General features: G+C 41.2%; 1 protein-coding gene across 39 annotated transcripts in view; it reads left to right on the forward strand.

Moving 5' to 3' along the window:
* LOC112214694 (receptor-type tyrosine-protein phosphatase delta) overlaps window positions 1-17,544 on the forward strand; it is a 905,847-nt gene that overhangs the window by 144,027 nt on the left and 744,276 nt on the right. For all 39 annotated transcript variants that reach the window (XM_042298333.1, XM_042298345.1, XM_042298336.1 and 36 more), the window contains exon 4: window positions 13,821-13,844. The gene's annotated coding sequence lies outside the window, so the exon portion shown is untranslated. The remainder of the gene's footprint in view (window positions 1-13,820; window positions 13,845-17,544) is intronic.

Consider the following 17,544-nt stretch of genomic DNA (forward strand, 5'->3'; position numbering starts at 1 on the left):
CCTGGACAAAGGCGCAGCGTTGTGAGCGTACATTTTCTTTTTATTTGAAAAGATACCGAACAAAACAATAAACACAATAAAAACAAACCATGAAGCTAAAGGCTATGTGCCATAAACAAAGTCAACTTCCCACACAGAAAGGAGGGAAAAGGGCTACCTAAGTATGGTTCCCAAACAGAGACAACGATAGACAGCTGTCCCTGATTGAGAACCATATCTGGCCAAAACATAGAAACACAAAATCATAGAAAACGAAACATAGAATACCCACCCCAAATCACACCCTGACCAATCCAAATAGAGACATTAAAAGTCTCTCTATGGTCAGGGCGTGACATTGGCTGGCAGAGAGAGATACAAACAGAGAGAAATAGATGGGGGAGAAAGAGAGGGATAGACGAGAGAGAGAGTGAAAGATGGAGGGATAGACGAGAGAGAGAGTGAAAGATGGAGAGATAGACAAGAGAGAGAGAGTGAAAGATGGATAGATGAGAGAGAAAGATCGAGACGAGAGAGCGAGTGAGAGAGAAGAGAGAGAGAGTGAAAGATAGAGATAGACAAGGGAGCGTGAAAGAGCAATAGACTAGAGATAGAGTGAGAGAAAAGTTGGGGGAAGGGATACAGAAGCAGAAACATGGAGATTGAGGGAGCAAAACTGGGAGCATGGGGAGTCGGTGACAGAGAAAAAAGGGGTAGAAACAGAAGATGCAGAAAGAGGGAAGGAGAGGGAGACAGGGAAGGAGGGAAATAAGGAGGGAGAAAACAGCAGACGGAGAAAGATAAAGATGGAGGCAGACAGGAGGAGAGAGAGATGCTCCCCTCTTCCCCCAGCCTGTAATAACTTGATGAATGTTTAAGCAGTAAGGTAACATTATTTAAATACCTAGAGGAGGACCCTGGCTCTCAGGCTCAGAGATGACACGGTACCAGACCAGCCAGATCGTTCAGAATTTACTTCGAAATTGGACGTCTTTCCATGACCTGCCATCAAAACCAGCCAATAGGGGCAACAGTGAGCACTATTACCGTCAAGTAGGCTTGGGTTTTGCTAGGGCGTTCTAGACGGGGGGGTGGTGAATGGGCAAAATCCCATGACTCTTAAAAATAAAATAAAAATCTGATTTAACATTTCTAAAACGGTGAGATCTTATTGCACCCCACAGGGGATAGAGAGAAGGGAGCGACACAGACTTACACATACACACACACACACAGACACACACACACACACACACACTCTCTCTCTTACACAAACACACACACACGGAGCAGTGAGCGACGGAAATAATCTGCTGTCATTGGTAAAATGGAGAGGAACAGATGGCGTCACTATGATTTGAAACCACCTACAAAGGTTTACACAACTTCCCTCCCTCTCTCTTTATCTCCCTTTCCCCTCTTTCCTCTTTATCTCCCTTTCCTCTCCCTCCTGTGTGCCGGAGCTCTTCAATGCCATCCAGTCTAAGGGCTCCTGCCAAAGAGGCACAGCCCCCCTGGAAGGCCCACAGCACTATGGGAAGTCAGGCAGGGAGGGAGGTGGATAGGGAGAGAGGGGAGGAGGCCTCCAATTTGGCTGTCACCAGCACATACATATCTCAGGAAGAATTGTTTGCTCTCGAGTGCTCTCGAAACACACACATCCACATCCATACACACAATTCACACACAGGCAGTCCATACACACAATTCACACACAGGCAGTCCATACACACAATTCACACACAGGCAGTCCATACACACAATTCACACACAGGCAGTCCATACACACAATTCACACACAGGCAGTCCATACACACAATTCACACACAGGCAGTCCATACACACAATTCACACACAGGCAGTCCATACACACAATTCACACACAGGCAGGCCCTCCTAGGTCACTCACCACAAACAGAAGGCGCCTGGAAAGCTTCCATGTCACACAAACATACTGTACATTTATGCCTGGATACGTACATGTAAACCTGAATACGTACGTGAAACCTGAAGCAAACCTGAATATATTCCTGCAAACACAGTAAAACATTCAGGAGGTGTCTTACACAGTCTACCTTATGTTATTTTTAGTATGACGTTGTTATTGATTACTGCATTGTTGGGTTTACAGCTTGCAGGGAAGGTATTTCACTGTACTTGTGCACGTGACATTAAAACACATCCACTCCACCACAACCAATTTCCCCTTCACCTCCTCTCTCTCCATTGCCCTAAGACACTCTGGCTGCTGAGCAAGTCATGTAAATGAGATAGTTAACAGATCAAAAGGCACAGAGCGGAATTTCTATTTGCGGGACAGGTGTTGATTAGTGCCAGCCAGAGAGGCAAGGTGCAGCTTCCATTAAACCCTAGCTCTAGGGGCTCGATGTGTGTGAGAGAGAGCGTGTGTGTGCATTAAGTGTGATGTGTGTCTGCATCCTTAAGCTTTGGTCATTTAGCAGATGCTTTTATCCAGAGTGACTTAGAGCAATTAGTGTTAAATGCCTTGCTCAAGGGCACATCAACTAGGCTAGGGGTAGCAGGTAGCCTAGTGGTTAGAGCATTGGGCCAGTAACTGAAAGGTTGCTGGATCGAATCTCCAAGCAGACAAGGTAAAATCTGTCGTTCTGCTCCTGAACTGGGAAACACACTGTTTCCTGGTAGGCTGTCATTGTGAATAAGAATTTGTTCTTAATTAACTGACTATTTTTTTAAAACATATTTTTCACCTAGCCAGCTTGGGGATTTGAACAAGCAACCTTTCGGTTACTGGCCTAAAGCTCTTAACCGCTAGGCTACCTGCCGCCCACATATCCAAATCAAACAGCAATAATGCCAGAAGAGTGAGTTTATGAAGATGAGATCAGGTGTAGGAGAAAGCGATTACAGAGTATAACAAGTGGAGCTGATGTTGCTTCTATTGAGGGATTACTGTGATGGAGATGAGTACAGCACAAACACAATAGCATCAATGCTAACTAGTAGCTAGTACGGTGTTAACACAATAGCAGCGATGCTAACTAGTAGCTAGTATGGTGTTAACGCAATAGCAGCAATGCTAACTAGTAGCTAGTACGTTGATAACACAATAGCAGCGATGCTAACTAGTAGCTAGTACAGTGTTAACACAATAGCAGTGATGCTAACAAGTAGCTAGTATGGTGCTATAACGCAATAGCAACGAAGCTAACTAGTAGCTAGTATGGTGGTATAACACAATAGCATTGAAACTACAGTGGATTATATTTAGATAATAGTCAGATGCTAACTGTAGTGGATTCTTCCATTGTAAAAAATTGCATGTTAGTTGACTCAATATAATGTAGTGTCCTTTGTCTTAGACACACATATTCTGTTGGGTTGTATGTCTGTTCAGTACAACACAATGTGTTTGTTCATGTATTTGTCCATTGTGCGCAACTGACAACTTCCTTTGTCCCAGCCCTGATTTTAGGTTCAATATAGGTACACATACAGTGCCTTCAGAAAGTAGTCACACCCCTTGGCATTTTTTACATTTTATTGTGTTACAGCCTGATTGTAAAATGGATTAAATTGAGATTGTGTGTCACTGACCTACACACAATACCCCGTAATGTCAAAGTGGAATTATGTTTTTAGAAATGTACAAATTAATAAAAAATGAAAAGCTGAAATTTCTTGAGTCAATAAGTAAGTATTCAACCCCTTTGTAATGACAAGCCTAAATAAGTTCAGGAATAAAAATTTGCTTAACAAGTCACATAATAAGTTGCATGGACTGCAATAATAGTGTTCAACATGATTGTTGAATGACTACCTCATCTCTGTACCCCACACATACAATTACTTGTAAAGTACAACATTCTAGTTACTCCACAATACTAACCTAGATGACGGAGTGAAAAGAAGGAAGCCTGTACTGAATAAAAGTATTTCCAAAACATGCATCCTGTTTGCAATAAGGCACTAAAGTAAAACTGCTACTTTATGTCCTGAATACAAAGCGTTATCTTTAAGGCATATCCAACACAACACATCACTGACTACCACTCTTCATATTTTCAAGCACGGTGGTGGCTGCATCATGTTATGGGTATGTTTGTAATCAACACGGACTAGGGAGGTTTTTGTTTTTATAAAAAATAAACGGTATAGAGCTAAGCACAGGCAACATTTTAGAGGAACATCCTGGTTCAGTCTGCTTTCCAAGATGAGATATTTCTGTATTTTATTTTGAATAAATTTGACCCCCCAAAAACATGTTTTCACTTTGTCTTTATGATGTGCGTAGATGGGTGAGGAAAAAATATGTTGAATCATTTGAATTCAGGCTGTAACACAACAAAATGCAGACTAATTCAAAGGGAATGAATACTTTCTGAAGACACTGTAGATAATCACTTAGACTCCTTGCATCAGCAAGGTGAACATATTTGCTAATTAAAGCACTAAGCACAATACGCTCTAGTTAGCATTTAGGTAATGCTACACTCTAAGTTTGACACTCTAATGCTACTTAACATTCCATCTGCAATCAGTATTTGGCACACACCTCACCACCCAATAATCTTCCCCTAACTCTCATTTTGGACCAACCTTTAGATAAGGTTGAAGAACAAATAAATAGCACACAGAGTAGCACACACATCAGTGGCCATTCATCGTGTGTGTGTTTGTCTAAGGGTTGACAGCGTGTGTGTTCCTGTGTGTGTTTAAGGGCCGCTCTGCCCGTCCTTCTGTAAGAATTTCTCAGAGCTGTTCCCCTGCCTCTCGCACACCCAGATGGCAGAGGGGTCGAAGCACTTTAATGAATTTTCAAAGGAGCCGCATTGGCAATATTAAAAGGAGCGGCTAACCTTCAGCTCAGCTGGCACTGTAGTCACACACACACACACTCACAAGCCCAGAAAGACAGTCAGAGTACACACCGACTCTTGGACAAACAGACACACGCACACACATTATGTCTGTTTGAAAAGTTCTGCCAACAGGGAAAAACAATTTGCGTGAATAACAACAGCAACAAAAAACGATGCTAAAAAGCCAGTGTTAATTATCCCGATTAGAGTGACAGCCACTGAGTGCTCCGCTCCCAGGTCAAAGGTCATTTTTAATGATGAGTGCATATGGCTCCCACCACGCTGGCTGACGAGGGAGCACGGTGTAGTGTGGTGCTTCTGTTGATCCATCTGTCCCATGGTAATGACTACACCTGGCCGTGGCTGTGCCTCCACACAGGTAGCACAGGAAAGCAATTAAAAAGCAATATACAATTTTGGATCACGTGCTACGTTGTTTGCTAATTTTCCCTAATTATCTGTTGGTTGTGATGATGAAAAGGCCCATTGTGTTAATAGGGTTTTGGTAAAGTGCTAATAGTGTTTATTACATATTTATAAGGGTATTTTGACAATCTTGATGAATGACAGGGTCATGAACTTAAATATATAGCCATGGTGTGTGTAGTCAAATGCCATGTGTCTTTTCTGAATAGTCTCTGTATAGATACTGTAGGTCCCTGAACTTTTGCCATGTTTTGTTCAGAAAGGCGTAAGCTTTTTCACCCTTTCCTCAACACTTGAAGAAGGCACTTTAGGGTCCTTAAGCATCTGGGCAAGGCCTTGATGGTGCCAATCGCCAACCCATCACACAAAAGCCCGCGGGGATGCCTCCTACTCAAACACATCATCAGAAGGGACAGGCCTGCCCCACGCTGCCAGAGGCGTCAGATCTACAGTCTTTCTCTTTTTTTTCCATTTTCTTTCGTTTTTCTTCCATTCCTCGAGCAAGAGGCTGACTCTTTATCGTTCTCCGTTTGCTGAACTCCAGGTCAGATTTCACTGAGGAGCCAGAGGCCTCTGATATCTCCCTTCTGATCCCTCATCAAGGTCTGCCAAGCAGCCGCAGCAGCACTATGAAAAAAAGAAAGCTGCATTTTGAAAAGTGGTTCAGCACTTTATTTCCGTGTACAAGGAAATGGTTACAGTATGGCCCTTGGAAAACAAAGCAGACCATGAGAGATTTATTTTCAGCTTTCACTTTTGTGTTTGTTTATGTACCATCTGCTCTGGTTGAGGATGTGGGAATACTTCCAAATACACAGGACATGATGTTAAAATCCCTTGGTGCAGGGAAACAAAATGTCTCAATCAACAGTATTTGAATATTTATTGGATTTACAGTACTTCAACTCAACGTGAATATACTGTGTTAAATACATTTGGACAATTATTGAGATTGCTTGTGCGTGGGGTTGTAACTATCAGATCAATTGACAATCATGTTCAGTTGTTTGGGTCAACTGAAGCTTGACATTTATTGTAACTCATGTATCCAGATATAGGTTGTTCAATGCTTTTATAGAGATACCGTATTGTACCGGTGTATTCGCAACCCCCAAAACAGCTGCTGACAGAATGCCACATCTGCTTCAGTGCCTGCTGTACTGTCATGCCTCTGTCACCGTTAAACTGGACCAAGCTGATCTGACAACAGCTGATTGAGTTTGAGTTATCTGCTCTTGTGCGTAGGGCTGTGGCGGTCATTACATTTTGTCAGCCAGTTATTGTCATGCAAAAGCCTGCCGGTCTGTCGGTAATTGGCCTTTAATTAATACAAACACATTTAGCATCTCCAGGCCCTCACGTATACATGCGGCAAACAAGCCGCTGATACGCACGTTTGGAACGTTTACGTTGAAAAAGTCTAATAAATCAATTTAATAGACACCATCACAATAAATCCATGATTTATTTTAGTCAGGTTTAAATATATTATGATTTGAAGAGAATGTATTTCAGAAGAACAGAATATGAGTTGGGCTACTGCATGTTTTCTGGCTATGCTCCATGCCATAGGCTGTAGGCTTGTTTTTTTTAGCTGACAAGATATGCTTATTATTTATATTATATTATTTTTTATAGTTGTCACGGACGTTGTTGAAGGAAGACCAAAGTGCAGCGTGGTGAGCGTACATTTTATTTTATTTTTAGATGTCACCAACAAAACAACAAACGAAAGAAACAACCGTGAAGTTTACAGGGAAAAGTGCCACAAACAAAGTTAAGTACCCACACTGAAAGGAGGGAGGAAAAAGGGCTACCTATGTATGATTCCCAATCAGAGACAACGATAGACAGCTGTCCCTGATTGAGAACCATACCCGGCCAAAACAAATAAATACCAAAACATAGAAAATAGAACATTGAATGCCCACCCAAATGCCCAACCAAACCGAAATAGAGACATCAAAATCTCTCTAAGGTCAGGGCGTGACAATAGTAAGAAGAATATAAATGAACTTTGCTGAATAAAATAGAACAGATATTTTTCCAATTGCGGAGCAAAGTGGCTATGTTGAACTTACTAGTGATCATTTGAAACAGGTCCCACACACTAGATTTAGAGTTACTTGGCATCTTTCGTTGTGAATGATACAAACCTTAGAATGTCTTAGAAATCAAATTGAAATCAATTTAAATACATTCATTAGGCCCTAATCTATGGCTTTCACATGACTGGGCAGGGATGCAGCCTTGGGTGGGCCTGGGAGGGCATGGGCCCACACACTGGGGAGCCAGGCTCAGCCAATCCAAATGAGTTTTTCCTACAAAAGGGCTTTATTACAGACAGAAATACTCCTCCGTTTCATGAGCTCTCCGGGTGGCTGGTCTCAGATGATCCCGCAGGTGAAGAAGCAAGATGTGGAGGTCCTGGGCTGGCGTGGTTACACATGGTCTATGGTTGTGAGGCCGGTTGGACGTACTGCCAAAATCTCTAAAACGATGTTAGATGCGGCTTATGGTAGAAAAATTAACATTCAATTATCTGGCAACAGCTCTGGTGGATATTCCTGCAGTCAGAATGCCAATTGCATGCTCCCTCAACTTACACAGGTGCTCCCAAAGGTGCACCTGTGTAATGATCATGCTGTTTAATCAGCTTCTTGATATGCCACACCTTTCAGGTGGATGGATTATCTTGGCAAAGGAGAATTGCTGAATAACATCGATGTAAACAACATTTGAGAGAAATAAGCTTTTTGTGCATATTGAACATTTCGGAGATATTTTATTTAACACTTTACATTTTGCGCTATATATTTTTGTTCAGATAGTTTTAATTTAGAATGGCCCATTATCAAATGGGCAGGACCAGCGACAGGGGAAAAATGACATCTGTTTGTACTCGAATAGCAAATGGAGGCCGCTTTCCCTCCAGTTAGTTTTTCAGTGATGCCGGGTAGACTACTTCAGTTTCATAGCGAAGCATTGGCTTAATATGAGCAGCTGAGAAATAAATTTAGTAGCACCTGGGATCCACCTCTTTTTACTGGCAACCATCAAAACTCTGCTTTCTATTGCATATGGAAATGTTTGGGCTTATATTAACACTTATTTCACTCCACTCATCAACCACTGTTTTGTGGAGCATGCTCTTGAGAGCGATAGGTGATATTCCGCCCAAACTCTATATGCCATGGGCTTATCAACCCATGTTCCTGCTTCAACCCAATGCTTTATTTCAGAAACCAAGTGTAATCTGTTCGGGAGCATTCATAGTAACAGGTTTTCACAGCTCCTCTACGTGATGAGATATTCTGTAAAGGTAATGTGTCAGCCAATTAAAAATGCCCTATTACTAGGGCATTCAAATACAAATGAACTTTAATTGTATGTTAACTCTGTAAGCTGCCCTGTGCGATCAATGAACCAACAGCATCGCCTAGGCCGATACGTGGATAGAAAGTTTGGAGTGTAGCACAAGGTAACCAGTCCACATTCAAAAGCGAGGACTAGAACTTGTTTAATTTTGGAGTATATGCTAGACCAATTATGTACCAAAGACATCTTAAATCAGTTTTATTTTATGTTTTTCTGCCATGTGTAATATGTGGTAGGCTATGTATTGTATAACAGCATAATTATTATTTGAATTCAGTCATATATAGGCCTATGCATAGGCATAAGCTCAAAATATGCATTTGGGTGTTTTGAATTCATCACCTTAGAAAGCTCTGTCCATTTTGTTGTGCTAGAATTTAAAACAACATCCACAGTGACCATGTTTTCCACTCAGTTTCAACTGTTGAACTTCTTTCTTCAAATTGATCAATCACAGTGAGGTGAGTTTTAAAAGCACATACTGTTTTGATGATAAGTGTTTGATGTGATTTTCAATTGTATTTGCATTGATGTCAGAGTGGTTAAAGCAGGGGTGTCAAACTCATTCCATGGAGGGCCTATTTTCTCCTGTTGTTACTGTATTTAAAAAAAATTAAAAAAATTAAGCCCTTGACAAACAGGTGAGGGGAGTTCCTTACTAATCAGTGACCAAATTCATCAATCAAGTACAAGGGAGGAGCAAAAACTCACAGACACTCAGCCCTCTGTGGAATGAGTTTGACACCTGTGGGTTAGAAGGACAATAGAGCGCTGAGGATCAGGCCATTAGCGACCTGGTGGTTGTTAGCGAATTGGGTACTACCAACGCATGTCCAGAGTGCACAGGAGAGGAGATTACCGGGACGTGGAATTTTACTGCGGTCATGACTCATGACTGCCTGTGTGGCAGTAATACGGTCACCGCAACAGCCCTTCTTGTGCGTCATTCATTAAATACTTAAAGTTGAAGTCAAAAAGTTGACAAAATGTTCTTGAAAGACGCCAAAAACTTTGACTAAACTCGTTTGGCTCCCTCATCGGTTCATGTAAACTTCTCGAAGCTCGAGTCTGTCTGAGCTTGGACCAGCTGTACTGTCGCTTCTAACACTTCCTTTATGTCCCTTATCAGACACACAAATAGAAAGAGTGTTAACATGGCATCCGTGGAGGGGGGCCAGATATTAGCAGTGGATATGATGAATGGAAGGCTGCAGTACATTAAACCATTTTGGGCTCTCCTCCTCTCTCTAATCTCTGGGCTAGATGTTTTAACAGCAAGCCATTTCACGTCATTATATAGCTCTGTAAAATAAACAGCTGCTCCCATTCCACTTTGTTGAATAGGTTAAATAGTGACATGGTACAAACAGCAGCTTCTTCGTCATGGCGTAATTGAACAACATGAGACGCCGGTGGTCGGTGTAATAGTGGCTTGGCAAGGCTTTCTGTTCTGTTCATTGCTTTTTGTTTCCAATTAGCAACCACTCATGCAGCAGCAGCCAACGCTATTTTAGAGGAACAGGCCCAGCAATTGAATTAAAAGCCTGACCCACTGATGAACGGAAATAAATCAATGGGTTTAAGAGGACACACCAACAGAGACTAGGTGGAAACGAGTTGTGGAACGCCCGAGGTGTAGTGGAGGAAGAAGTCAGGCGCAGGGAGTTCAAGGTAGCGCTACTTTTAATACACCACACCGGTGAAACGACGCCAACCCAAACAAACGCCCCAAACACGGGGAACTTAAACAGTTCAGCAAAATACACACACACGGACAACCGTGACCTACAGTCGTGTACAACCGTACACTGAAAATAATCCCGCACAACCAGCAGGCGGGCCGGCTGGTAAGTAAAGCCCAACCAATCATCCTAACTAAACACGGGAGCAACTAATAAACAGAAAAGGGGGAAAAGGGATCAGTGGCAGCTAGGAGGCCGGTGACGACGACCGCCAAGCGCCACCGAAACAGGAAGGGGAGCCACCTTCGGTAGGAGTTGTGACAAGTTGGCTATTGTCACTCTCACGTGGCTATTGAATGAACTAGACCTCAGGGGTCTTTAACTTTTTCTAGACCAGAAATCCCCTCCCACGCGACCCACGGACCCGATCATAGGTTAGCAAAAAAATATAATGTTCACGTCTAGTCTTATCATCAGGTTTCCCAGGCTGTAGTTCCCACCTGCTTTAAGGAGACCACCATTGTCCCAGTGTCCAAGAAAAACAAGGTGATATGCTCAAATGAAAATAGCCGCTGTTGCGCTCACCTTGGTCATCACGATGTGCTCCGAGATGCTGGTCATCACTCATATCAAGGCCAGCTTGCCAGGCACCCTAAACCCACTCCTATGTGCCTACCGCTCTAACAGATCCAAGGAAGATGCCATTTCCATTGCAATTTACACGACCGGAACACCTAAAGTACCAGTCAAAAGTTTGGACACACCTACTCATTCCTGGGTTTTTCATTATTTTATGTATTTTCTACATTGTATAATAATAGTAAAGACATAAACTATGAAATAACACATATGGAATCATGTAGTGACCAAAAAAGTGTTAAACAAATCTAAATATAATTTATATTTGAGATTCTTCAAAGTAGCCACCCTTTGCTTTGATGACAGCTTTGCACACTCTTGCCATTCTCTCAACCAGCTCCATCATGTAGTCACCTGGAATGCATATCAATTAGCAGATGTGCCTTGTTAAAAGTACATTTGTGGAATTTCTTTCCTTCTGAATGTGTTTGAGCCAATCAGTTATGTTGTGACAAGGTAGGGTTGGTATACAGACGATTTGGTAAAATACCATATTATGGCAAGAACAGCTCAAATAAGCAAAGAGAAATGACAGTCCATCAATACTTTAAGACATGAAGGTCAGTCAATCCTGTAAATGTCAATAACTTTTTTTGAAAGCGTGGACACAACATTTAAAAAAAAAAACATTTTCAGTTAAAATGATTGAAGTAGTCCTTGTGAATAGAGTTGTATGGTTTGTTAAACTTTGAAATCAATGTTTTTTTGTTTTACATACAATTACAGTGGAATTAATGCTAATATTCACTGCAATGACCACTACATACATCTCGAAATCTCCTGTTGTCAACGGAAGAAGGGCAACATAGGATTGTAGTTCTTGGCCTCCCTGCCTTGTCAAAAGTTTCCATATCTTTTTAAGGTTCCACACAGCGTAACTAAGACTCTGAAAGCAGCTTAACTGCTTAAAACAGGGCAAAAAAAGCATCTTCCTCTCTTAGTCTTCCCTTATTCACACTGTGGGTATAAGGAGACTCACAAGAGCCTCTGTTCATCCCCATGCCTTTGTTTTCACCAATCCCCACTGGCCTAATCCACTTACTTTAGCATGTGCTAGCTTTACTCGATTTGATTGGTAAGGCCATATATTTCTACAGGAAATCTATGGTCTATAATCTCAATGCTGAGCAAGAAACAAAACTCCCTATAAAAACACAAAACGTGATTAATTGAGAGATTATTTTTTTTATTTCTTGAAGTAAATGGTAGAGAAACAGCCTTTTTCCTGTCTGTTGAGTCATCGTACGTGACGTGACTGCTCCAAAATGTGTAGGTTGTAGTTGCGTTTGGGTAAGTGGAAATAAGTATCCTGTGCTCTATCATTCTCGAACGCTACAAAGTGAGCCTGCAGTTAGGTAGCCCAGTGTTTAGAGCGTTGGCCCAATAACCAAAAGGTTGCTGGTTTGAATCCCTGAGCTGACAAGGTAAAAATCAAGGCGGTTAACCCACTTCCCCGGTAGGCCATCATTGTAAATAAGAATTTGTTCTCAACTGACTTGCCTAGTTAAATAAAGGTTAAAAAAATAAAAGTTGTACAACATTTTATAGGGCACTATTGATCTGCTATGTGCTGCACCAAACTCCCAATACAGCCTCTTACCTTTCCTTCATTGTCTCTGACTGGCTCTTAGGAAGTGTCTAACTTTCTCTCCCATTAAAACCCCAGGTGTTTCTTTTTGGGTCTGTCTTACCGCCGTGGTCCCTGAAGGTGTCCAGACGCGGTTTAGCAAGAACAGCAATAGACAGTGTGAGGATGTGTTTGAAGCAGACAGCATAGTAATGAATACCCAAGCACAAGGAGCTTGAGTCCTATTAATTCCCGCCCTTAGCCTAAAAATAAGCCATTCCCTTGTGGGTAGCCAAACTTGGCATTGTAGTCACATTCTCCCAGCACAGTCAATCCCAGAAGATTTCTATTCACAAAAATGCAAATAGATGCAGGGAGAAATACATTATCTATGATAAATCATATTTCTTGAAAATTATGCACACAAAAAAGTACAGTACATCTCTGTGAGCTCAGTAAGCAATGCTTACCCACAGAACAGCTTCTGAATCTACTTTCCTTGTGAGCTGAAAAATGTGTTTTATTGCAACATTTACAAGCAAAGCAAAACTGTACCTGAGAGCAGCACACTCGTAGAGGGACCAGTTTCTGATGTAAAAATAGTGAGGTAATGGAAATCTATTTTTCGGACTTGTCAGAAAGGGTTCTACAGTGAAGTCAAGAAGCGCGCAACTGTCCTCTTCATAAATCTTAGCCAAAATAAATGTCAGGGAAAGCAGCATTGAAATTGAAGATGTGGCTAAATCCGACTAATTTATCTTGCTGGGCTTCTGCTTCTATTGTAGTGGGATGACCTTAAGGTCTTCATAAAATAGACAAAGTGTTAGAGATGTCTAAGGCCTGCTAAATTACTTTCAAGACATACAAGTGGAGGAAGGTGGTCTGCGTGTACGTGTGTGTGCGCGTGTGTGTGAGCTTGCGTGTGTGTGTGTGTGTGTGCATGATGGTGTTGAGGTGTCAGAGGTGAACATTTGGTCGTAATGGTTGACTGCTGCCCAGTACTTTTTTTATTTTATAATCTCCCTCCTTCCCTTTGAATTGGAGGAAACACTGACAATTATTAATACAAGTTGTGCAAACTTTGGATCCTCGGGGGAGAATTCTTTGACTTTTAATGTCCCTCATTTAATAAATTACAGCCCCCTTCTTGACAGGGACAATTCTTAACCCCCAGTCTGCACCATCGTCTGGGATACTGTCATTTTTCAGGAGCCGGTGTCAGCCTTAGCCTGCATTGAAGTTTACTTTGTAATTTGCTGACGTTTCTCCTTCCCCCCCCCTCCTTCTTCCCCTGCCTCCTGCTTACAGATGTGACCAACTGTTCCACAATAGGTAAGACTCATTTTTGTTATTTTTCCAACTTAATCCTCAACACTGAGAAGTTTTTATATATAGATCTGCTTTATTATTGCAAAAAGATTTGGGTTTCTATCTAATTAATTGTTGGCATAATTTCTAATCCACCTTTTTAAAAACTTTTTTTTTACCCTACCAGCCATCCCCCGATTGGAGTAAACTAACGGACAAAATGTCTTCTACTGCTACTTACAGCTATTTTCTCTCACATATACAGTACATGTAGTTAACTAATTATACATACGGTATATTCATAATTTCCTCTTTCTGCAAATTCATTCTGATCTGAACTCCAACCCTCCGATGTCCACAGATTAACCCATCTTCCAAGTATAATACCATTATGCTATTTCCTTTTGCAAACAGTGAGATATGTTTTAAGGGATCTCATTGGGGTCCACCTGTGTTTCCTGAATGCCTAAGTAAAGGAGGGAGTAGGGGCGCGGCTGCGTAGATCCTGCTGTTTGCTCAGGAAGGTATGCAACGCTTTGCAATCCTTCCCTTCGTATTCCCACGTGTGAGTGCGCCGACTCACACAAGCTCGCTATTTCTGGCAGCCGGGTTGTGAGCTCTGCGCCATAAATTTGAAATGTATTCAAATGAGAGTCAAATGGCCCAGATTGTTCAAAGAGGATCTTGCAGTGTTGACTCTAGCAGGGAGCTGCGGTGTCTGTTTCCTAAGACAGAAACTATAGTAAGGGGCCCGGGCCATGGCCCCACCACTGGTGGTGAACATGTTCCCTGCCTCAGCTCCCTTTGTCCTCTCTACCACAAACCTCCATGTCACGACAGGAAGGCGCGATCGCCATGGCGATGACAGCTCTATGAGGACATCTTAGAATTGCGCTCAGAAAATATATATTATGATTGCAGTTAATGGCCACTGAATATCTCAATCTGAATATCTTCAAGGAAGTGGTGTTTCGAAAGGATATTGTAACTTATAAACCACAACACGGTTGACCGTGTCATGTCATTGTCACATCATGAGGAGCGACACACCACAAATATTTCAATTACTTTTAAGGTCAAATTTCATTATTTTCTGTCATTTTGAAATAAATAATATAATTGAATTGTAGAATATGTCAAGTGGGTTCGCAATTATTGACACCCATGATAAAGATAGCCGATAATGACTGTATAACATAAAGAATTCATATATATACTGTATATATATATATATATGTATATATATATATATACACTGTATATATATATATATATATATATATATATATATATATATATATATATACACTGTATACACTGTATATATATATATATATATATATATATATATATGATTTTAAACTAATAGAAATAATCAGATTATGATGTGATACTGTACTCATGTTCCAGAGTATCACGTTATACAGTACAATAGGAAGTAGAACTGTAGTGTAACCTTTAACTATGGTCCCTGTTGACCAGACATCGACTACAGTGGAGATAAGACAGCCATCCACTCAGCCGTGACTATCGCTCACTGGGATGACACAATTAGCCTGTTGACTGAACAGTATGGGAACACTCACTCAGCCTGGTTCCTCGGTGCATACAACCCAGCAACAGAATCTAAGGCTGCACTGGTATGGTAGGGGTCAGATATATGATTGAATCCCCCATAGCTGGGCCCTAAACCTGGACAGCATGAGCCATCAACACCCCTATTGCTCACAGCAAGGTTGTTTAGAGGGGAAAATCAATCACCTCGTCCACAAGGTAGGAGGGAGGGAGTGGTCAGCGGAGCAAAATTTGGATGGACGGTCGCTACCTTCCCATAGCATGCTAACCTATTTTTAGCTTAGCCCCCCTTAAACCTACATGTTAAATGCTCTCTTCAAATTAGCATTCCTGCAATAAGCGTTAGCATCCATATAAGCTTGAATGTAAACATTTTAGGAGAGAAGTCACCTCATGGTATAATTGAAAACAACGCCACTCCGCCTGCCACTGGTAACCAGTCGAAGCATCTGCGAGAAATGTTCTGGTTCGGCCCTCATTGTTTGAGAGGCAGGCAGCAGTGAACGACTGACTGACTGCTCGGAGGAGAAAACCCCTGGCTAGCCGGGAATAATAAGTACCCGCGGGAGGCCGACAGATGGACATTTACAGAGAGCCTTGCTGAAGACTGAGAATCTGTCAAACAGCATGCCAGGCATCTGCGGGTGTTGCGTTTCCAGATTCACATCCACGATGGCAGAAAGATAGGAGTCCTCTTTGGTGAACTGAGCAGGAATGAAGCCTAATGGTCTTTATTTATGCCCTGTTTCCCATGATTAATGGTTAGACACAAACATACATTTTGCTCATTATTACATATACGTGTTTTGGACACGTGCCATATTGAGAATAATACATAATGTACTAATTGATTGATTAATAATGATAATCATCTGAATAGTTACATGTTGCGAGGAGGACCTAGAGCGTTTGATACAAAATGTAATTGTCCTAAAATTGGGACAATGTAATCCATTTATACTAACAAAACAATGTAGTAATGTTGTTTGGACATAGTTAGTGAGGATGTGTTACCATGTACCATGTACTTATTAACCTGTACAGACCTCTTTGAACTGATCATTCATTGACTTAACTACCTTCCAGTCTCTTCTCAGAAGTGTAATGTAATAGATATTGCCTTCAGAAAATGTTCATACACCTTGACTTATTCCACATTTTGTTGTGGTACAGCCTGCATTAAAAATGTATTGAAATAAAAAAAATAATCACCCATCGACACAATACCCCATAATGACAAAGTGAACTTTTTGTTTTTAGAAGTGTTTGCAAATTTATTTAAATTAAATGCAGAAATATTTCAAATATGCCAATAGTATTCACACCCCTGAGTCAACAGTTTGTAGAAGCACCTTTGGCAGCTTATACAGCTGTGCGTCTTTCTGGGTAAGTCTCTATGAGCTCTGTACATCTGGATTGTACAATATTTGCCCATTTATTATTTTTTAAATACTTCAAGCTCTGTCAAGTTGATTGTTGATCATTGCTAGACAGCCATTTCCATGTCTTGCCATTGATTAAAGCCGATTTAAGCCAAAACTTTAACTAGGCCACTCAGGAACATTCAATGTCGTCTTGGTAAGCAACTCCAGTGTATATTTGGCCTTGTGTTTTAGGTTATTGTTCTACTGAAAGGTGAATTAATCTCCCAGTGTCTGTTGGAAAGTAGACTGGACCAAGTTTCCTCTAGGATTTTGCCTGTGCTTATAGCTGTCTTCTGTTTATTTTTATCTGAAAAAAATGCCCTAGTTCTTGCCGATGACAAGCATACCCAGTGATGTGTTGTTGAATTTGTCCCAAACATTACAAAAAGTACATTTTTTTGCCACATTTGTTGCAGTATTACTTAAGAGCCTTTTTGGAAACATCGTGCATGTTTTGGAATATTTTTATTCCGTACATGCTTCCTTCTTTTCACTCTTGTCATTTAGGTTACTATTGTGGAGTTACTACAATGTTGTTGATCCATCCTCAGTTTTCTCATATCACAACCATTAAACTCTTTAACTGTTTTAAAATCCCAATTCTCTCATGGTGAATTCCCTGAGCAGTTTCCTTCCTCTACGGCAACCGAGTTAGGAAGGACAGCTGCATTTTTGTAGTGACTGGATGTATTAATACGACCATCCAAAGTGTAATTAATAACTTC

This window comes from Oncorhynchus tshawytscha, linkage group LG15, assembly GCF_018296145.1.
Source record: "Oncorhynchus tshawytscha isolate Ot180627B linkage group LG15, Otsh_v2.0, whole genome shotgun sequence".
In the NCBI taxonomy this organism is placed as follows: Eukaryota; Metazoa; Chordata; class Actinopteri; order Salmoniformes; family Salmonidae; genus Oncorhynchus; species Oncorhynchus tshawytscha.